This window comes from Theropithecus gelada, chromosome 3 (assembly GCF_003255815.1).
Source record: "Theropithecus gelada isolate Dixy chromosome 3, Tgel_1.0, whole genome shotgun sequence".
NCBI classification, from domain to species: domain Eukaryota; kingdom Metazoa; phylum Chordata; class Mammalia; order Primates; family Cercopithecidae; genus Theropithecus; species Theropithecus gelada.
Window position 1 is genome coordinate 140,970,334 of NC_037670.1, and position 24,199 is coordinate 140,994,532.

The window sequence follows — 24,199 nt, forward strand, 5'->3', positions numbered from 1 at the left end:
CCAGGAGCCCCAGCAGGCATGGCTGACTTTGTCTCAGGGTGGCAAAAGGCATGGTCCCTCCTCTAGAGCCAAAGGCCCTGGTAATGGTCAGCAAACCCTCCAAGGGGAGAGAGGTATACTCAAGTCCTGGGTGACATCTAGGCACAGCTCTCCTCCCTCAGACCCATGAGATAGGTTTACTGGCATCCTCCAATCACATGCTTTACCTCATCTGCAACAGGTTTAACGGACGTATCCAATCCCAATTTTCTTGCCTCATTTGAGAAACTAAATGGTGAATACCTTTAAATTGTCTAGTAGAAAACAGCCAGCAAGCATGTTAACTGGACAAAGAAACTTGTCACAAGAATTTTGCACATTTTGCAGGACTTTGCTTTTGTGTAAGATGTATAATATACCCTTTGGGAGGAGACACCGATCTCAGTGTGACTTCCTTAAGAATAACAGACACTGTCACAGTTTGTTAATCATGATTTGTCTCCCAGGAGAAGGAGAAGATTATTAATTACCCAGCGAAGGTCAGGGAGTCATCAGGCCCATAAACGGGGTTTACCTCAGAAAACTAACCAGTGGGAGGTTGAGCAAAGCTACAAGTCATGCACGTGAAGGCTCTCCTCCCCGAGCACAGCCTCCAGTTCCTGATATGCCTGCAGAGTGTCTGCAGTGGACATAGTCCAATTTCTAGACTTGCTTATGAATTTCGAAAACTTTGTATATACATAGATATCAACGTTTACAGGCAAACTGATTGAAAGGGTGTAATTTCTGGTGCCCTGCCTAACCACGCAAATGCAGAGCTGGGTCAGCTTGCATCTGCAGCGCCGCAGTCCCTTCGGAATACACAGCACTCCAAAGGAGATGGGAGACCTCCTACTTCGCCCTGCCCTCAGTGACAGCGTTTCTCATTTTCTTTGCCTTCTGCTTTCTGATCCACAAAGTAGAAGTGAGAAAAAAAAAAAAAAAAACTTCACAAATTAATATACCATTGGGTTATGCTGCCACATAAATGGCTAATTGTAATACAGTGTGAGATAGGCTAAATTAGGAATATGAAGTGCCAGTGTAAAACAGATGAGGCAACCTGTCAGCCTGCCCAGGGAGAAGACCAGTCGTGGAAGCTTTCCAGGGTTAGGCTTGGACCCTGAAGTAGGAATCAGGGTGTGCCATGCAAATACTTAAGAAGGAAGGCCATCTCCATGGAGGAGACTGACAAGGCCAACGCCGTTGCGTTTGCCTGCAAAGCCGCAACACTGCTTCTCTTCTTGGGCTAGGAAACACCCAGCTGTTCCTTCACTGGTTTTGGAAGGCAGAGGCAAAAAGCAAAACAAAAACAGCAAGAACCACCAGAGCACACACCTCTCTAGGTCAAATCTCATTTCCCAATACCAGCAACAAAGTTGATACCTTTTCATTACCAGCCTTGGACTTAAACTCCACCCTCTCTCCAGAGTGGGAGTGGACCCAGATGAGCAACCCAATCGCGTATTCTAGAATCTGGGCAGTAGCCCCCACTCAGTTCCATGTTTGATTTGGTTACGGAGGGATCCTCATTGAGCCAGTGGCATCAGGACCTCTGTTCCACAGCTACTCTTTCAACAAGTCTATGTACCGCACACTCCTCCCCTAGAAGGACACCATCTGCCAGCAAGAGGAAACCTCTTTTCCTGCCACCATCTGCCCTGGTCCTCCTTCCCTGTCTCCGAGGCATCTGTGATCTTTCATGCCTGGCTCTCTAGCCTAGATAGTTCTAGAACACCAGAATATATTAAAACATTCATACACACACACAACTTCTTTCAACAGCATAAGAACCTAATGTTGACTTTCCTTGAGTTTTTTTATTTTTTTTATTTTATATATATTTTTTTAGCTCTCCTGATAATTTCTCGTGTATGGACACATTAAGATCATCATTCTGCACTAGTGATCACTATCCAAAAGTCAGGGGAAAAAAATCAGACTCTCAAAATCAAAACAATTTCAAGTAATGAAGGTTTTGAGTATAAAATATGTGTTTAAGGGATTTTGTTTAAAAATACACTTTGGCTGTCACTTTAAAAAGATTCGATCAGGGAAGAAAAACCACTATGCATGATATGGAAGTAGAAATTTATTATAGGAATTGGAACTTGCACAATTGTGGGAAGAGCAGGGAAGGTAAAAATCTGAAAAGTGGAGTTAAAACAATAGAGAAAAGCCACAGACGACTCAGAACTTGCAGTGATTCCTGGGAGCCAGCACGTCCTGCTGCCGGAGCGGGAACTCAAAGCCTACGGAAGGTTGTTGGTTCTTCAGGTCTATGGCCTCTGTGAGTTCTCGGCAAAGCATCTTGTAGAAAGCCTGGTAGAAGACCTGGGACAAGGTCAGCATCAGGAAGGAGCGGGGAGTGAGGACAAACAGGAACCTGCTAACACCTCTGTGTCTGTTTCTATCACCAACAGGTGCCGATAACCTTCAGAACATGGCAGCTGCTTCCCTTCTGCCTCCCAGAACTCACAACTTCCCTTTGGACCAACTCCAATCTGAAATTATGTAGAAAGGGAGAGTCTGAAAAACATAGTCCCAAACATAACCAAGTAGACAAAAGAACAATCTGGCATATTGATTGTTATTTTGGCATAACCACCTGATCACCAACAGCTCATTGTAGTCAGGTGCAAGTAAATATCTCACCTCAAATGCAACAAGTCCAAAATGAATGCATCATAGTGTCCCAGGCTTCCACTAAATAAAAACAAATAAATAAAACAAACAAAAAGCAATCTTTTATCCCTCAGCTTTATTAATGCATAATTAACAAATAAAAATGGTATATATACTTATGGTGTACATCGTGACGTTTCTGTCCACGTATACAAAAAGCAATCTTTCTGAGTAATGCTCAGTCACCACTACCTTTAAGTGATCCTGTGTATTCCACACCCTAAGTGTCCATCTGACCTTCCTCACTGCCCTGTGTCCCAGCAGTCACTGCCTTCTATCAAGCTTTCCTCTTTGCTCTCCTGCACTAATAAAGTGCTCCTCTCTCTTGCCACCCTGCCTCCAATCTTGCCCTGCTCCAAACCTTCCATTAAACCACAGAAATCTTTCTAAAATGTAAAATTCTGCTTATTTTACTTAAATTATTTTAGTGACTCCTTATCACCCACCATATACATCTTTCTTGGCGTGATATGCAAGACCCCTTGTATATATTCTGACCCCCACCTACATTTTTAGCCCCATGTCCTGTCCTAATCCCAAACGCACTGTGCCCCAACTATTTTAAACTATTTGTAAAACCCTGAATATAGGATTATGTCAACACAGGAGTCTGTGTGCCTTCATCCCCTTGCAAATACAGTTGCCTGACAAACTCCTTCTCATCCCATAGGATGTGACTCAAACGTGACCTCCTTTGTGGTGTCTTCCTTGTCTCTTCACCTTCTCCCAATCGCCAAAATCAGTCCATAACATTCTCCTAATAGTGGATAGCATGTGCCATGCTGTACCAGGTCTGCTGATTTACATGTCTGTCTTCTGTGCTAGCTGTGAGCTCCTCAATGTTAAGGACCATATCTCATTCATCTTTGTAGTCCCAGACACTAACACTTCCCAGGTGCATGGTAGGGGCTCAATAAACCTTTGGTTAAGAAATTAATTGATCAATTACAAGATCTGACATGTTTAAATATTTTATTCCATATTTATAGCTGCTTCCATACAAATTATGATTTCCATAAAACACTGGTTTACATTTACCAAAAAAAAATTAATTTGGGAGTAATCCAATAAATGTACATGGCTAAATATTGAAATTCAGTTTAAATCTTGAAATGCCCTTAAATCATATGACCCCATTGATCAGATTAATAAGATTATTTCTAAATCTCAATTTCACCGGTGATGTTGAAACATATTTTTGACCTGCCATCGGAATACAGAACAACAAAGGAAACATCTGGTTGTTCTTAACTTTGGGGAGACAAATCCATTTGTTAACAGTAGCAATGGGAGAGCTGACAGAACCTGATAACAGCTCCAACACGGGGAGCTCAGCCCACAACAGATGGACCAGACACTTCACGGAAAGCTTTAAAAAGATGTCTTTTCTAATTCAGGTTATACACTCCTTGAAAGTTCCTTCAACATAAGCACGAAAGTTCGCAGATGATTTTATCAGATCTGACAGCTTTTTTCTAGAGGTTAGTTTGCAATTGCCTCTTGGGGATAGTTTGGTTGAATTTCGCTGGATTTTGTAAGTAAAGGCAGGAATGTTTCTAATAGGTCAACAAACTGAAAGTCCTAAGCAGTTTACATCACTGCCAACTTTCTGAGTGCAACCCTTGGCTGGTCACAGTTTGTGTTCTTTTTTTTTTTTTTCTTTTTTTCTTTTAATAATTCTTCATCAGCTAACCAAGGTTAATCCAGAGTTATTGCCATTTCTTCTATGTGTTTTGGACTAGATTAATAGTAATTATGTTTAGGCCTAAGATTGTTAAAGAAAAAAAAGAAAGAAAGAAAGAAAGAAAAAGAAAGCTCAAACCCTGGCCAGTGCAAAATTGTTGAAAAGCATTTTAATACAACTATCTTAATCATATTTCTAAATATGTTAGTCATATATAATAGTTACAGTGATTCTAATCAACTTTCCAAACATTCTATCCCTTTTCAATGCCATAAGACCTATATATTCCCTCTTAAACTGTTAAATTTTATAGCCATTTTTAAATTGTCTAATTTACTTTTGGACTCACCAAATAAAAGATCCCTAAGTTGATTATTAAATCATTCCTATTGGAATAGAATAAAGAATTTAATAATATTTGGACAAGGCAGTAGTTAATAAGAATCACACACTGAAGTATTTTCTAATATAATGTCCCCTTACATATACTACAATTAGTAAATTGTTTGGTATATTGGCTTTAAATGGACTGGCTTCAGTAAAATTGTGGTTGATACTTAATATATTTTTAAATTATTTTCATGAGACTTTGGAACGGTTTTCATAGCTGAAGAAACTGATCCACAGGGGTTAAATACCAAAGTACACATCAAGTTAGCCATAAAACCTAGAATTGCAGTAATTATACAAACTCACACACTCACAGACACATTTTTAAAACTCCATCCTTAATGAAATGCTGATCAATGAAAAAAAAAAGCACTTTATTTTTCTTGGCGCATTATTTTCCAAGATAGGTTATTTTGGTGCCAAAGTTTAAATTAACGGATGGACTGGATAAGGTAATTTGGAAATGATGCTATAGTATGCTGTATAAAAATGAAAATTTTCTTCCCCAAAATTTACCACAAGGTAAAAGACAGAGAAAGAAAAGAAAAATAAATGAACATGACTTTGGAGATGGAGGCATTGATAGGTCAAAGAGTTATGAAAGCAGCTTTCCAGGACTTTTTGGAAGTCTTGGCCTTAATTTCTCATCTTCTAAGAGGACAGAGACTCTCCAAAATACCCTTTCTTAGGACTTCTCATTGCCTGTCATCTGGTTTTTCCTTTCTTTCTCACATTCCCTAGGTTCCCAAAGGAGAGCTCAGAAATTGTGAAAACAGAGGCACTAGAGAAGGAACATTCCAGTCCCTATTAACATCCCACAGGTCTGAGTCCTAGGCACCTACAGCCCACAACTTAGGCCAACTTGACTGCCCAGGACCCTGGCTGTGACCTGTGCAGTGTTCTACAGATGGACAGCATGGCACCTTTGGCCTGCACGGCAACATCAGTCCCCAAGGATCAAGCCAGAAGAGAAGTGGCCATGCCTTAGGATGTGGCTGACTTTGTAGACAGAGAAGGAAAATGAAAGAATGCCTTAAGTTCTACCTCTCAAAAAAATAAATAAATAAATAAATAACTTTTGGGTACTAGGCTTAATACCTCGGTGATGAAATAATCTGTACAACAAACCCCATGACACGAGTTTACCTATATAACAAACCTGTGCATGTAACCCTGAGCCTAAAATAAAAGCTTAAAAAAATATATATGTCTACTGCTCCCAGTTAAATGACTGCCTCATTCACTACAGAAGCAGAGACAGTTTAAAATAATTATAATGGAGGCCGGGCGTGGTGGCTCACGCCTGTAATCCCAACACTTTGGGAGGTCGACGCAGGTGGATCACTTCAGGTCAGGAGTTTAAGATCACGCTGGCTAACATGGTGAAACCCTGTCTCTACTAAAAATACAAAAATTAGCATGGTGGCGGGAGCCCGTAATCCCAGCTACTCAGGAGGCTGAGGCAGGAGAATCACCTGAACCTGGGAGGCAGAGGTTGCAGTGAGCTGAGATCACACCATTGCACTGCATTGCACTGCAGCTTGGGCCACAAAGCAAGACTCCATCTCAATTAAAATAAATAAATAAATAAATAATTATAATGGAAGTGCAGTCATTCTGGAATGACACAGACTTAAGACAGCTGTGTGACTTTGAATAGGTTACATGATCTCCTTGAGCCTCATTTCCCTCAATGTAAACCGAGAAGGATGATACCTATTCTGAAGATTTTTTTTAATGAGGATGTTAGCAGAGCTCCAAACTCATGATGAATACATGGTACACATTTAATAAATGAGAGTTAAATTCATTATACCTTTGCCTGATTTTCGGAGAGAGGTCATAAGCTGGATGTGAAAATGAACCAAATCGCTAACAGAATTGCAGCACCCTGTTGGAGATGGTAATATATTTTTAATTTTTCTGCCTACAATTTCCTAAGTCTTCTAATTAACATTGTGATACTTTAGCTTGTAGCCTAGCAGTCTTGTTCTTGTCCTCAATGTTAAGTATGCTCAGTCATATTTTTAGATAACTTAACATTGCATATTTATTTTTAGAGAGCCCAGCCACACATAAATGACCAATATAAATCAACATAAAAGCAGTTCATATCCAAAGTGCCCAGTTTTAACCCTCTGTAGCTGGCAGTTCCATTTTTTAAGGCAAAGTTTCCTAAAGTGTATAATCTATAAAACTAATTTTATAGGAAATTGACACTGAAGATATTAAGAAAAATCAAAGCACTGTGTGGTCAATTAAATTGGGGAGATGGTAGGGTAAGTAAGCAAAGTTAAGAAGGTTTTTTTTGGTTTTTGGTTCGGTTTTGCTGCTTTGTTTTATCACATGAATTTTCAAAACCTTCAACATTTGAATGTACATGACATAGCTCTGAAAAGGTAATAGGAGTCCTATATTTCCAAATTTTATTTGTGCTCAGAAATGATACTAGGTGCCATTACCTGAATTCTTCTATTGTCTTTTTGTAGAGACATTTGCTATAGGCACAATAATAGGGGTGATGGGGCAGGAGGAAGGGAAAAACAGAGTGAGAGAAGGCGTTCCAGAGTAACTACTCTTTAAGGTAGGGATCACAGATCCTAATGCCTACAGGAGAAAGTGACATCAAGATTAGAGGTGCGTCAAATGCAACCTAAGAGAAGATGGTAGGTCAGTGGCAAACAGCAGAGCATATGGTCTTTCTACCACAATTCACACTTTAAAAAACATTCTGTGCACCTGTGTATGTCTGGGGGCCTTTTCACCACACACTGCAAGCATGAAGCCCCTATTCTTAGGAGACTGCTTTCATTTTTATTTCAAAAACAACACCAACTTCAAGAGTGCCTTCAAAGATCCGAATTTTAATTTGTTAAAGGGAGAGAAAAAAATATGGGGCATATTAGAGCAGGAGGTGGCTGTTCCTCTGTCTTCGTCACAGCTACCACTAGGCCCATCTCAAAGTTAAGAGATGGGATCCTGTTTATAGTTCAACATTATGTTATCCACAAGTGGGTGGATAAGAACCACTCATGCCTTTGGATCATTTATATTTTACCAGACACTGTTCCATGTGCTCTACTTGTAGCTCCTCATTTTATCCTCACAATAACCCTATCATGATCCCCATTTCACAGATGACACACAAGAGAGTGTAATCCACTGGCCTGTAGTTACACGGCTAGCAAGAGGCAGAGCTGGGATTGAAATCCAGGTTGTCTGGTTCTAAAACTCTTAACTATTATGCTCAACTCAGTCTTGGAGGTGTTGTTCCCCATTTGAGGGGGTCTATCAGTTTTAATTGCTTTTGGCTGCAAGTGACAGGAGTCCTAGCTACCAGTGTTTGGAACAAGTTTTGTTTTTGTTTTTGTTTTTCCCCACAAAACAGGAAATCTGGAAGCAGGTATGTACTGGCAATAGTGCTGTAGCCCAGCAATGTCAGCACCAACTTCTGCACGCTGGTCACAAGATGGATAGTTCTTCACTGGGCATCATATATGAAATCAAGAAGCAAGAAAGAAAAAGGAGTGGCACCAGCCTTAAACCCTTTCCCACAAGGCCCCAGCAGACTTCAGCTTACACCTCATTACCGGAATGATATCACACGGCCACGTCTAGCTGCAAAGGAGTCTGGGAAAGCAAGTATTTCTCTTTTCCACCCCCAAGAGTGGAGGCAGGAACAGAAAAATCTTGTTGGGAACAGGTGCTGGCTTAGCCAGCCAACAGTGTGGACCACAAGGGATTTGGTTTGGTTAAGAAAATACCAACAGAACTTCATCATACAGTGTGTCACCCATGCCATGAACCCAAGGAAAGTTAAACAGCAACAATTAAAAGTGCTGCAAAACCAAAATTGAATTACAGAACTCTTATTACCTTTTGAAATATCTGTTCCCATTCATTTCCAAAAATCTGAAATTATCTGTAAACCTTTTCCCAATCAAATCTGTCTAGGTAGTGTGTAAAAATTACTTGACCTTCACACACCCAGATACTTTCAGTTATGCTATCGTTAGCTATGCTATTTTCATTAAATGTTATCTCCTTATTTACAGTTAATAAGTGAAATGACGATTTTCAATACAGTTTCAAATTGGATTGAAATTTTGTTAGTTATTATAAACTAGGAAGCTTCAGTGCTGAAAATACATAACAGGTTGTTTGTATTTATCATCTATTTTATTTTCCAGTTTGCACTGGCTTTTCTGGGTCTTTCTACAACTTTAATTGTAAATTTTTTCCTTTATATTTTTATCATGGCACTCAAACTCAGAAAACCTGTTAAGGCAACTACATAATGTGATCTAAAAATCCAGTTAACATATTGCTATGGAAACCAGGAAATAGAAACAGCACTCTAATCATTCCTTTAGACAACCATGGCTGTGTGTGTGAGTGTGTGTGTGTGTAAAACTTTTTAAATTCATTAATTTATTCACCTTTTATTGAAAGCTGTTACTGAACCCAAAATCTGTAATTGATCTGTCCATAAATAGGCCAAGTGCCTTATAACCAGTACATTTGTTTTTTTTGTTTTTTGTTTTTTGTTTTTTTTTAAATGAGCTGTAGTCATTGATAAATTATGCCATGCAGTATCAGGAAATCTCCAGTCAGGTCGCGTTGTTTATTTAGCCAGCGGAGGCCTCTTGGTATGGTGTGAAGGACACCTGACTGGGCTGAGAGCTAAGTTCTAACCTTGCCCCTCTTACTAACCAGATGTGTGACTCTTCCGGGAACTCTTAGGGACTCAATTTCTTTACCTGCAAAATGGTTCAATTCAATAGTAACGTAACAGGAACTTTCCTTTTCCGTAAAACTGGGGAATCACGAGACAATCTCTTTTGAAGATTGAAATCACTCTTATGTAACCTCTGGTAATGCCTGGCACTTGGGAAATGATAACTATTCTCACTGTATTTTTCTATCTTTCATTCTGTAGTAAATAAGACCTGAACCTGCATAGTAACTGTTATTTTAACCCATGACTTTCAATAACGAAGAGATCTATGTCTCATTATCTATTACCATGATTGAACAAGCCCGTGTGAGATGCTTGAACAGGCCCATATAAGAGCCGGAACGAATTCAAGTCCTAACCAGCAATGCCCGTTCCTTAGATCCTATTACCTTTGAGTGTTCATTTACTCTTGTAGGTGTCAATTTTTATAGCGAAATATAAAGTTATCCCAACACAATTACACCTAATAGAGTTCACCAAGGCCCCAAAAGCTCTGTTTTAAAAATCATCGTAAGACTTCAACATTCAAGAATTAAACTTTTGTTCTATTTTGCTTGTTCATCGCTATTTGCCCAGTTATTTAGTCAGTCTGCTTCCGGCTATGAAAAAAAGAAAAAGAAAAAGAAATGGAAGTCTCCTCGTGGTTAAACTCCTCTGTTGTTCTTCCTTGCAGAATTCTGAGTTATTACAGTAGAGGATAATCGTTGCATAATGAAATCATTGGGACAATTCATCCATCCACTTCTACCTCCGCCTCTAACAGTGAACTCCTTGTGTCTGCGGTGCCCAAATCTCTCTATACTCGGGTGGGCGCGGGGCGGTTAGCGGAGACGTGGGAGAAGCGGAGAGCAGAGCTCGCGCCCTTCCCGGGGTCAGCGAGCGGAGTGCCAGGAGGGTGCGCGCCCTGCCTCTGCGCCCGGGGTGACACTCGCCTCCCAAGCGCCAGGAGGGGGAGTCTCGGTCTCGCTTATCTCCGGCTGTGCTAACTTCAGACTGCCTGAGCTGGGGGAGGAGAGCGCGCAGCCAGGGCGAGAAAACTTCTCCACCTAGAAAGTTTCACCTTGTCGTGGGCGGGGCAGAGGCGGGAGGAAACGCGACCCCCGCGGGGCCAGGCGCGGCGCGGACGGCAGGAAGGGCGGGGGCCGATTTCCCTCTGGGTGGTGCCAATCCCCACCTCAGCGGTCCTCGGAACCCGCGGACTAGGCGGACGGACAGCGCGCGAGGCAGACGTACACGTGCTGGGGCGGGCAGGCGAGCGCCTCGGTCTGGTCGCCTGGCGGTGCCTCCGGCCCCAACGCGCCCGGGCCGCCACGGGCCGCGCGCGCCGATGCCCGGCTGAGTCACTGGCAGGGCAGCGTGCGTGTGGGAAGGGGCGGAGGGAGCGCGGCCGGCGAGCGGGCGGGCGGGGCGCTGGGCTCGGCCCGGCCGCAGGTGACCCGGAGGCCCTCGCCGCCCGCGGCGCCCGGAGCGCTTTGTGAGCAGATGCAGAGCCGAGTGGAGGGCGCGAGCCAGATGCGGGGCGACAGCTGACTTGCTGCGAGGAGGCGGGGAGGCGCGGAGCGCGCGGGTGGTCCTTGCGCCGCTGACTTCTCCACTGGTTCCTGGGCACCGCAAGGTAAAACTGCAGTCCCTTTCAAATCCCGCACCCCAGCCCTCGCCCCAGCGGTTCTGCTTTCTTTGTTCCCCTAAGAGACCTGACTGCTGTTCCAGGGGGCAAAACCACGGAGGTGGGCTAGAGTTTACGGGCTTCGGAAACTGAAGAGACGTGGCCAGGGGAGGACGAAACTAGAATGGGGCTTGTCGTTTTAGGGTGTTGCCTCTGATGGCCACCTGTATGACTTAGGAGGGAGAGGGGCACTGGGACAGTGGGTAATGTATGACTCTTATGGCCCAGCAAGTTTTAAAGCTGGGATCTGACTCAGCCCTTACAAAAAGGATCCGGTCATCCTCGTCCCACCGTGATGCAGCCCGCAAGGTTTGAGCCTAGCTGTTTCCTTGTTCCCAGCCTTGCTTTATCTGTGTTATGTTGGGGTCCTTCCAAGGGGTAGGTGTTTCTGTGAAAGTCTGAATTCATTTCTGGCAATCACGCGGGGCTTGTGATCCATCAATTTTCCATCGTACCTTATCTCTTTCTGGGGCTTTTGGAGGACATCTATCTTATTAGGTGAAATAGATTATAACCAGAGGCTGGGCAATGTGGCCAGTCGTAGTGCTGACCCGATAATTAAAGCACCAGTGAAAGTACTTTCCCTGACTATTGTCAATGCAGAATTTACTCCCAAGTACGGTTTCCCATTCATATCTTTCATGTTTTAAAAGAGCCATTTGCTAATTTGGCAGTTGGAGAGGGCTCCAGTGGCTCACGCATGAATAGTTGCCCAGTGTATTTTACCTTATCACAGTTTTATGTTCAAAGGAGCCCTCGGGCAGAATGAAATATTGTCAACTCTCTTAGGCAAAATAATCAAGATACTTTAATTGCTATGTTAAGATGGTCCATGGATGTGAGAGGATTGTAAAAACTGACGTTGGAGGCAATATAGACTATCTGGACCCTCTCTTGAATTTTAAGAAGACTGTTCACATTCTGTAGCTTTGGGTGGAGGTTTATTCTGTCGCTTCCATCAGCCAGACACATGCACATTGCCATGCAAATGGATTCAGAAAAACATTATATCCCCTTACAGCTAAACTATTATAGCTGACTAATGAATTTTTTCTGCATGAAGATGATCTGAAAATGATGTACATCGTGTTTCTATGTGCTACAAGGACATAAATTGCATTTTTATGTAAATAGTGTAAGTGGTGCTTGGATTATTTACAGGTACATAGCTTTCCTTGCTTGTTTTAAGCTAATTGAGCTTTGTTTTGAACATGTAAACTTCCATAATGGAACATAAGTGAGGTACTTTGGTTCCTATCATTTGCAAGTCTGTGGTGTATTCAATGTTCATTCTTTTTAAACTGCTGAATAACAGAGGGAAAATTTACATCATTCATAAGAAATTTTTGTAGTACGAAAAATGTGTCTGATAGCCTATAAAATGTGCTGGTGTTTTAAAAATTCTATTCAGTTTTCAAACTTAATGGTGCATAAGCTATAGTTATTAACTTAAATATGTTTTGCTTTTAACATGATGGAATTTGTGGCATATAGAAGATGGTCTACCGACTACTGCTTTTTCAAAATTGCTTTGTTCTTGATACATGGCAATAGGGGTTTACATCAGATGTATACTACATGCTTTCAAAATTAGTGGATGGAGTTTATCTTCATGATAAAAATGTAGCAGATTAATCACAGCCAGTCAATATGAAAGCTCATAACTAATATTTTCACTACTTTTAAACCTATAATAGAGAAAAATGACCCTTTGCTAAGCAGGAGAAATACTCATATTTTATAAATTCCTTTTAAGACTATGTAAGTATATGCCTTGCATTAATCTTGAAGTCTTTAAAAAAATTTTGTCTTAACGAAGGCTAAACTAAGAAATACATTTCAAAACTCAATTTCCTTAGCTGTTGTGAAAATAGCGTTTGAAATAGCATTAGTCTAATTATCCTTCTGCAGAACTACATAATAGTCTCAAATACACTTTTTCTCAAATGTGGTCATCTCAAAACAAGGTGAATAACTCAGAGGGGCTAACATCCTCTAACTGGCTCATTTTCTCCAAGTGGCTGCACCAAGGACGTGATGACACCCCCATGGTGAGCACAGTTCCTCACACATTCGGATTACCTCCCATTTCTCTGTCCTCTTCCTACTCAACCCTTTCCTTTGGTTTGGTCAGAGCTGCTTTCAAGGCCTTCTGTGCCCCCATTTCTCCAGCCCAGTTTGCTGGTTTCTTCTTTAGGCATTAGGCTTAGTGATTCTCACCAGAGCCATCTACGCTTTCTTTTCCATGGTCTAAATCCCTAAGATTTCCTTGTTCTGCTGTGCTTATTCATGGGATACTCAATTTCCTCATTGTGGCCTCTTAAGGGGAGAAAATGTATATAGAAACTCAAGTGTCAGGAAGTGAGCCTTCTTTTCCTGGCTGGTATATGCTGAAACTAGTATTTTTGACACCAAGCCCTCAGGGCAGAGTTTCTTCATGGGTTTTGCTCAGTGCAAAATAAATAGTCACTTCTCAGTAATAGATGATAGATACACTGACTAATGTTAGTTCAGAATCACTTTGATGATGTGTTCTCAACTGACACTGAGCTGCTGCCAGATCCACATTTGCCCGAACAAAAATAGCTAGGACCTATAGGTTGAGTATCATATGTGCTAGGTACTACAGCATTTTCTTTAAAAGAAAAAAATGGAATCTGCCCTTGAGAAGTTTACAATCTAGATATACAGACAAACATCACATATAAAATGAACCCAAATTCATAATTATTAAGAGGACATCACATGAGAAACACTTTTGAAATCATCCTATTTGCTATGAAATAATAGAATTTTTTTTTAAAAATCAAAGATTGGAACTTGAAAACCTTAAGATTTTCAGGCTGCTTCTGCATACATCATCTTTCTGATACCAAAACAACCTTACAAGATAGGCAAGTCTGATAATATCTTAACATTCTCAGGTTATAGACAAGGAAACTGAGCTTGAGACTACTCCATGCTATTTCAATAGCATCGTACCACTTCTCCCCAGCCATCAACTATTGGAAACATTTTCCACGGAGGTATAATTAGGGATGCTTAAGGTAGTGATAAATGATGAATATAACATATCTAGTCCCTGGAGTTTTTATCACCTTCTCTTTCTCCAGTTCTTTTTTCTTTTTTCTTTTCTCTTTTCTCCAGTTCCTTCTCCAGTTTTTTTTTTCTTTTCTTTTCTTTTTTTGTTTGTAGTGAGACATACCAAGAAAAGGTTTCATTCATATGTGTGGGGCATTCTGCTCCTGTTATCAGATTAAGAGCCGTGAATAATTTGGTAATCTATCCTTCTATCAGAAAGCCCATTCTCAGATATCTTTTCAGCTGTGTTAAACAGTTTAGTATATTCCCCTTGGGATTTGTTTCAATAAAAACATCCAGTAAAATCTGACTACTTTGCTTTTCATGGGACAAAATGAAGAAAGTGCTTTTATAAGCTGTAAAACTTAATTGAGAGAAAAAATCACGTGTGGCATTTGTAGCAGGAGGTGTGAGAACAGTGAAATGAAAAACAGTTTACTTTGTAATCACATACCCAGGTACACATATTTCTCTCTGTGATTGCATAAATGTGTGCAAGTATGTTTATGTAGGTTACTCCCATTGATTTTACTTTCTGTAATAAATTATGTAGCTATAGGGCCCATAGGCAATTATATAATGGGCAATAGAATCTGAAAATGTATATCTCCTAATATAATGAAGGATAGCAATTATGAAACGTGTTTAGAGAATCACAAATTATCGTGGAAGCGAGGTTCTTGTACTCCAAGAATGTGAATGAAAATTTAGTCATTCATTCAGGATAATTTTTTGACAACCTACCAGGCATAGTTCTAAAATCTGGCATTTCCACAGAGTATAAAACAGACAAAAATCTCTAACCTCATGACATTCTGTTCTATTGAGTTGGCAAACAAAGAAATACATAACTAAAATGTGTTGTGTGTCAGGTGATGACAATAGCTTCAAGCATAATAAAATGGAAAAGAGAATAGGGACTGTCAAGGATAAGAGGGAGTGGGATGGTGATTGAAAAAATCAGTAGTGAGGTCAGGGAAGGCTTGTCTTCAAAGGTGGGCTTTGGGCTAGAGCCTGAAGGAGATGAGGAAGTGAGCCAGGCGCATATCAGGAGCGCTTCTCAGGAGTGCTATTCTCATCTTGTTTTTGCTGAAATTGTGCAGTTCACAGCTTGCACAACTGTCCATAGAGTCCCTGGTTTTGGAGGGAGATACCTGAACAGTGCCCCTGTTTTTGGAGGGAAATACCTGGACAGTGCCTGCCCTCATTAGCTACCATGTTAAAGATGAAGATACAGGAGTGGACCCCATCTCTTGGTTTATGTGACATGGAAGAAGATCCAGATTTTTTTTTGTTATTATTATTTTTTTTTTTTTGGCACTCACCTGATCTCATCCCATACTCCATCCTCTATCAGAGATATTGCTCCATTCGGACAACTTTCCTTCTTATTTTCCACACTGTGAGCCTGGCGCAGTGGGATTTGTTGAGAGCGATACCCGTGGCTTTTTTTTCGCTGATCCCTTCCACAGTGTAAATGTAAAGACAGCAAGAGGCAGTTGCTGATGGTGTGCAGCTTCTGTCTGCTATGCCCTTCTTTCTTTCCCCTTCACTCTCCTTCCTTTTCCTTTCCAGTATTAAGTCACTGCATTGGATTTTCTTCCTCTTTTCTTCCTTTTCCCTTATTCCCCTATTTATATCTGTATCAAGATTTGTAAACAGGTAATTTAAATGAGGAAAACTAACTGTTTCACTAGGGATTGACAAACTGCTTAGGAAAAGCATAGGGGCAGTCACAGCTGGGCGTGATGAGAGCTGCTGTGAGGCTCAGTGTGTGGCCTGGGCCCGTGTGGTGGTATCTTTCAAATTTTCAAGAGAAGCTAGGACTCTCCCAATGTTAAAATGTTGACTCAGTGTCTTTAAAACACCCTACAGCTTACAGTGGCAGAAAGTCTGCAAGCCAGATTGGGTTCCTGATGGTCCCAATTGCAGCAGCATGCGTGGCCCAAGAGCCCCAGGGCTGCTTCTACAAAATATTTTATTTTCTAAAATTCTCAGAAAATTAACTGCAATTCTCTGGAAAATTAACTAAGCAAATTTTTTAAAACCAATATTTTATGTCAGTTCCTATTGGCACGTAGTTATTTTTCTAAACTCATCAGCCCACATACTTTACATCAAACTATGTACGTTTCTAAACTAAAGGGTAATCTAGTTATGTCATTCTTAAACTGAAGTAGTCATTTTCTGAAACCTGAATCCATCATGGCTTTATGCATCAATTTCATTTCCAAGTTCTCTGATTCAGGATAAACTCCACCTTTTGGAATATTCTCTCTCTCTCTCTCTCTCTCTCTCTCTCTGTCTCTGGAAATGACTGAACTTCACCCGTTGTTATTAACCTACCATTGAAACTCAAAACATGTACTGCCCTGCTGGTTTCCAGTGCCCTTTAAAAGCAATCAGATCAGTGTTAAAATCTATTTTTCCAAAGGAATAAAAACTCACAGGTTGTGCGCTGACTTATTTCCTTTAATCCTAAAATCTCAGTGAAATGCCGAAGCTAGCAGCCCTCCAGAAGGCCACTGTGTTAGAAAGGAAGATTGTGTACTGTATTTCTTCCTACTATTTTAAATGCAAATATAATAATATATCATGAAACAGTGCACATACAGTGCACATATTAAGATCAGTGACCTATTCCTGTTTTGAAATGGTCTCCTACTCCCTGAAAGTTGGAATTCTGAGGCAGCACCTAGACTCTCAGGTCCAATTGGAAATTGTATGTTTTTTAAAAAAAGAATGACTTGGGGGAATAACTGTTTGATAAGACTGTGGAATATTTCTAATTTTTAATATTTTATTAAAAATGTAAAGAAAGGCATTCAAAGCTGAGACCTTTGAAATAGTATAGTCTTTGCAAGTTAGAGGAAAAGAGAAGTGGTAAATTTATTAGAGATAGGTTGCCTCCTTTGAGGCCTACTCATGTGGGAAAGGAAAACCCAGCCAAGTTTTAGTTCCATAAGACAATTCAACCTAGCTTTAAAAATAAGTTTTGGCTTTGCTTGGGACCAGAGTGTGTTTAGATCAGCATTTTAGCTATTAAATTTTAAAACTAGGGGTCTTTTAAGGGAAATTTAATCCTTGTGTTTTTGATTCACTAAATCTTAAATCATTACTCACAAACTGTATGTCCCTCTGAGCTCTTTGATGTCCAAGAAATCTTTAAAATTGTGTAAGGGCTTTTTGTTCCAGAAAAAAATAGGAAGTTGGTTTTTGCTAAGCGTCAGTAAACAGCATCCTCAAAAATCTGATTAGGTCTAAAATCCTGCAACCATGACAGTATGGATGTTTGAATGATGCAATGTGAAAATTGTAAGTACTTTTTAAAGTCCTTGTTTACCAGTGATATTCAGTTGTAATCCTTACTAACCCCAAGGAAATTATTTTGACGCATTTTCTCTCTGTTTTATAATACAAATACACAGCCCAAATATTTATCATTTTATTCTGGCACATAGTAGGTAATCAGTAAATATTTTGTAGAGAGCTAAATGAATGACTCTTTCTTCTGCCCAGAAACTTCTAGCTAATGTCAGTTCTTCTATTCAATATTGATATCCATCTGTCATACCTTGGAATGAGATCTATTCTGAGTCAGTGACCTCGTTCGACAAATTTTTAAAATAAGCCGTCTTACTAAATATATGACATTTATTGAAATTCATTTTGCACCATGAAGCAACTGCCTTGAACAGAGTGCTGAAAATAGGAAGGAATTTCTAGACTAATTTGATTAAATATTCAGTTGTTGCCATATGCTTTCTGGAAAAATTGATTTTTCCCCTTTTACTATTCCTATCATCCTTCCTCCCACCTTGACATGCTTACTGATTGAAAGCTATGCACAGAAAAGGGCAGGTCGCTTGTACGTATAAGCAAGAGCAGCAAGTCCAAACAGGCTTAGAAAGCATAATGCTATAATCACAAGTTGTCATAATATAGGAGAAGGGAGAGAGGAATACTCAGCCATAGAGTGGTGTTGGGTATTGCTCCAAATTACATGGATGACACATCTTTGAACTCTATTGTGTGGGGGGAAAACACCTTCTTGCTGTAGTTAGATTTCCTGTTTGTGAATGTGTATTTTCTGGTAACTAGACTTCCTATATGAATTCAACATAGCTTTAAGTGTATTTCAAATGACATGATTAAAGAATGGCTGCTTTGGAGACAGCAGCTCCTTCTCTCATAAAGAAATAAACTATCATGCTAAAACATAGGCATTGAGATCTTTCTTGATACCATATAGTGAGTTTCTAATGACTCATCACATTTTATCCTCAGAAAACCTTTCCTGATGAAAAGCATGTTGTTTTAGTATCATATTTAGGGTGATGGAATTGGCAATTTCTTATATCTTGAGGGGGCAGGGGGGTAAAAGGAAAACTGTGTTAATATGGTCTTAAAATAGAGATTCTCTTAGGTTAACCTGAAGATTTACTAAATACATCATCATTACAGCTTGTTTTGACATGTAATTGTAGATAGCACTGTATCAGCAGTGACTTATTTATACAGCTTTGTTTAGACATGCCTAATTTTTATTTCTTTGGTGAAACCAAACCATCAGTAATAAATCATATATCAGTGTTTTTGTACACATTCATATTTATATGACTTTTAAAATTCCAATGTAAAGGTCTCACAACTTGAAAAATGAATGACTACCTGAGTATTTGAACAGCTGGGAAAATGTAGTTCAATTTAAGAAAGATTTTTTGCAACAATTCTTATGCCATATATAGAAAATAGATAATAAGGAGAAGGTCTGGAGGTTCAGGTGGGATATTGGATCAATGAGGCAAAGGAAGGGGAAAGGTGGGCAGGATATGCTGAAGGGTCATGGGCTTGAGTGTACCGTAAGTCATAAAGAGAGTGTACCATTAAGAATCAGGCTGCCTGAATTCTAAGTAGCAAAGGGGCAGGTCATAACGGGGAATAGGCCAGGCACAGTGGCTCACGCTTGTAATTCCAGCACTTTAGGAGGCCAAGGTGGGTGGTTTGCTTGAGCTCAGGAGTTTGAGACCAGCCTGGGCAACATAGCAAAACCCCCCTCTTAAAAAAATACAAAAATTAGCTGGACATGGTGGTGCACACTTGTAGTCCCAGCTACTCAGAAGGCTGAGATAGGAGGATTACCTGAGCCCGGAAGGCCAAGGCTGCAGTGAGCTGAGATCATACCACTGCACTCCAGTCTGGGTGACAAAGAGAGACTCTGTCTGAGAAAAAGTGGGGGAGGGAGGGTGTGGAATACAGTAAAGCTCAAGGGAAAATGATAGGGCCCAGGGTAAGCAAAGTCTAAATTTCTACCAACTTGTGTTACACGTGATTTGATTCTGGGAAAAGATAGACTATCATCTACCCAGTCCTAAATTGGGCCTCTTAGTCTGTCCTCCCCTCAGTTACCAGGAAGAATAGCAGGGATATGTCACAGAAGTAGAAAAAGCTTTTATTCTGAGTGTCAGAGGCATGTGCTAAGCACTCTGTTATCTACTCTCAGGAACTCTAAATGAAATTCCATTTTCTCTGAGGAAATCAAAATATGAAAAGAAAACTCAGGCAAATTTATAAAGGTTTTACACCATTTTCATGACTGAAATGTTCTAGCATATCAGCTCATTATAATCTATAAATTCCTGTTGGGACCAAAAGTTATGGCCCTCAAACCTGTATTTGTAATCCTTTTCCACTGGGATATTGTCTCTGGGGATATATATTAGCTTTCCTTGAGGATATTGCCTTGAGACCATTTCTTTGGTCCTTGGCTATACAAAGTTCATGCTAGCATGGATGTAGAAATTGTATTTTTCTATTCTAAACATGAATTCAGACAGTGATATAAAGATTCGAGGAAAGCTTCTATCAAGGCCTGCCTTCACTGCCTGTCTTTTTGCTCCTCTGAGGGTCTTAGGTGAGCCATTGTCATTCTTCAGACAGAATCCATTTGGCTCCAGCCAATGGCTACACTCTCCGAAGTGAGCCTGTGGTCTCACAACTCTCTGGTTAATACAAAGACAGCAAACCAATATGATTACTTAGGACCTAGGCGAACCTTTGGGCTTAAAATATCACCTTAGCTGTTGTTGTTTTTAATGAGCATCAAATAGTATGATATTTTAAGTTCTATTGAATTATGTAAAGAAGTAACAAAAGCAGAGATTGTCAACCAAAAAAAAAAAAAAAAGCTTCCTCCTAACAGAAATGAATATGCATTTTGGACTTTTCAAAAATTCCCTTTCTGTCTTGTCAAAATTAAGATATTTCTAAATTTTATTTCAGTCTCACTAACACATACTTGGATTATTGTTCATTGAAATCTGTACATCAAGGCCCAGTGATTTTAAACATTCTTTTGGTCTTCAAAGAGCTTACCAAAAAAAATTGTTCTTTAAATCACCAGAAAAGTGCAGACAAAATCCCAGTTTCATTAATGACAATGAAAGGTGACAGCCCTTGAATCTATGTCATAAGTTGATTAATTACTTTCCAAATGTTATTAAAGATATTAGACAAATAACTTAAATTGGTATCCAGGATCAAGGTTCCTTCATAATCCCTAAATGGGTTTTAATTTTCAGAGTTAGATGATCGTTATATGTGATTCATTTCTTTAACATCTTTAGACTGTTGGCTTTATTGAAAAGAGAGGAGAGTATCTGTTTCAATGTGTTTTCTTTTCCCTGAAGTAATTCCTTGCAGAATTCAATAAAACTGGTTTTGAAATAAAAATAATCAAATGCTGGCATTTTCTCTTAATAAGGGCCCATAGACCTGATGAATTATATAAACATGACAAGGAATTTACCACTGAGTTCATAATTATGTAACCATTTAATGCCCAAGACTGCCTACTGACAGTGTAGACATTCAATGAGAATGGGCATTGTGCATTAGGGTAAGGGATGACCTGGAGTGAACTTTCACTCTTGTTTTGTTCTTTCCAATTTTGCCCAATTCATAGCACCTGCTTCTCTTAACCAGAAAGTCTGTTTGCACGTCTCCAGTCCCACTTTTCGCCATGCCCACTGCAGTGATTCCAAACTCTCACCATTTCTTAAGCTCTTGCATCTTTTGGGCTCCCCTTATTATCAGTATAAGATCTTTCCTTATATTTTAGAGAGTAAACACAAGCCCAAGTGGTTTCCATGTCATCCATTATTACCTCTTTCTGTCTCAAAGGATGAAACAGTCTTTTCTACCTAAGTCTTGACCCTGTTCTTCCCCACACCTTTGAGCACCTCCTTCATGTATCCTACCCACCTTACAACTCTTCCCATCTTTAAAATCTCCCTCACCATTTTTCTTTTTTAAAAAAATTCTATTTTAGGCTCAGTGGTACATGTGAAGATTTGTACCATAGGTAAACTCACATCACAGGGTTTATTTTGTCACCCAGGTATTAAGTCTAGTACCCAATAGTTATCTTTTCTGCTCTTCTCCATCTTCTGCCCCCTCAAATACACCCCAATGTCTCGTTTCTTTCTTTGTGTTCATAGGTTCTCATCATTTAGCTCCCACTTTTAAGTGAGAACATGCAGTGTTTGGTTTTCTGTTCCTTTGTTAGTTTGCTAAGGATAACAGCCTCCAGCTCCATCCATGTTTCTGCAAAAGACAGAATCTCATTCTTTTTTATGTCTGCATAGTATTCCATGGCTTCATTATTTTTCATTCACCTCTTACTCAACTTACTTATTCTTCTAGAAAGAAATAAAGCACACATGTCAGGCACCCTGATAGGATCTTGAATACACAATTTCCTTAAGTAGTCACTCCTGTTTCCATTTTATCCTTTAAATAAATAATTCTTTAAAATAAATGTCTAACTCAGTTTCTCTACTTTCTTCATTCCCATTCATTCTTAAGTCATTCAACTCAAGCAGTCTGTTCCACACGCCCAAGAAAGTGTCCTCATTCTAATCGCCAGTGCCCTCCTCATGGCCATATCTGATGGACACTGGTTTTCATCCCTTTTGACCCCTCTGTAGAATTTGACACTATACATTTTATTTCTCCCTTCTTGAAAGTTCTCCTTTAGCTTACCTCTCCACATTTTCTTTGCCTACAATTTTTCTTTTTACCCTTAGAACATAAAGTTTAGATTCTAGTCTTCTTTAAGGCTCCGCCTGAATTCCTCCTTTCTACTTACAGAACACATTCACAAGTGATCTCTCAGTGACTTCCAGTACACCGATGGACGAGTGGTTCACAAACCGCTCTCTCTCTCACTTCCTTTTTTTCTCTACACCACCACTTTCATGTTGTCAGCTACTTTAAAGACTCCTCCACTTAGATGACCAGAAGCTGCCTCAGTGTAGCTTCAGGGTTATTAACTCAACTAATTATCTTTACCCTCAAAGTCTCCTCTCCCTATTTTCCTTACCTTGGTTTATGATACCCAGAGAGACATTTTTTTTAGCCATTCTTGGCTTTTCAGTCTCCTCTACAATCAAAATCCATATTGAATCATTCCCACATAATTTTTGTCACTCTAGTATCTGTGTAATCTAGTCCTTCCTTTCTTTCCATAATGCTTTGTTTCCATGAACTTTGTTCAGGAACATTCTTTCGTATATTAATTGATTCTGTTGTCCATTCATTCAATTAATGCTTACCAAGTGCCATGTAATGGCACTATGCTAAGGGCTAAAAGTGGAGCTTACGCTCTGATGGGAGACACAGATAAATAAGTTACAGTATAGCATGATAAAGGCTAGATAAGGGGAAGATCGGTTTGATGTTCGAGCACATGGGAGAGTTCCTAATTCCTTACTAGAGGGTAAGAGAGGCATCAGAGAAGGCTTCCCAGAACTGTTCCCTAAGATGAGGCTTAAAGAGAGACGACAACTTATCCGTGTGAAGTTGAGGGCAAGAATATCCATAAAGAGGGATCCACATGTGCTGAAACCCAGAGTGGCTGAGCACATGGCTTGCTTCAAGAACTGAAGAGGGCAGAGTGGCCAGAGCCTAGATTTCTAATGGGGTGATGGCAAGAAGCAAGACTGGAGAGTAGGGCAGAAACAAATGATATGTGGCTTGTAAGCTCTGTCAAGGGGTTGACCTTTTTTTCAGCAAAGAAGTGACATAGTCAAATTGTCAGTTTAGAAAGATATCTCTGGTATGCTAGGGGGAAGATGATCAGGCTGAGAATGGAGAGGGAAGACCAGCGAGGACGCTGTTGTAGTAATCCAGGTATGAAGTGACACTGCCCTGACCATGGGCATGGAAACCAGTAAGGAGATGGACATGTTTAAAATACTCATAGGTGGGCATCAAGGATGATGTCCTGGAAGTATGGGACATGTTCAGCACTGAGGTAGGATACAGAGAGGGAGACCAGGTTTTGTGGGAGTAGATGAAGGTACCAGAAGGATATCCAACTGCTCCTTCTTGGTCTCTTGTCCCATCTGTCTTTGTCTTCTGGCCTATTAGCTTTGGTGGCACCAGCACTCAGTCCTCCTCTCTTCATTCTCTACACTCCTCTCTTCAGAGGTCCCATCCACTCTCATGGCTTTTCATGACATCTACATGCTGACAACTTCTTAATTTAAATCTCTAGCCCAGACCTTTCTCCTTAACCCCGGGACTCAAACATCCAACTGCATGCCCGGCATCTCCACTTAGATGCCTAAAAAATATCTGTCAGGCTGGGCGCAGTGGCTCTTGCTTGTAATCTCAGCACTTTGGGAGGCTGAGGTGGGTGGATCACTTGAGGTCAGGAGTTCAAGACCAGCTGGCCAACATGGTGAAACCCTGTCTCTACTAAAAATACAAAAATTAGCCGGGTGTGGTGATGCATGCCTCTAATCCCAGCTACTCAAGAGGCTGAGGCAGGAGAATCGCTTGAACTTGGGAGGCGGAGGTTGCAGTGAGCCAAAACCGCATCACTACACTCCAGCCTGGGCAACAGAGTGAGACTCCATGTCAAAAAAATAAA

The 24,199-nt window shown here is 40.3% G+C and overlaps 1 protein-coding gene across 2 annotated transcripts in view; it reads left to right on the forward strand.

The window, feature by feature from the left end:
• Positions 1–10,537: 10,537 nt before the first annotated feature.
• MET (MET proto-oncogene, receptor tyrosine kinase) overlaps positions 10,538–24,199 on the forward strand; it is a 117,226-nt gene continuing 103,564 nt past the window's right edge. The window contains exon 1 of one of the 2 annotated variants that reach the window (XM_025379286.1): positions 10,538–11,130. The gene's annotated coding sequence lies outside the window, so the exon portion shown is untranslated. The remainder of the gene's footprint in view (positions 11,131–24,199) is intronic. The other variant, XM_025379287.1, reaches the window with a different exon arrangement.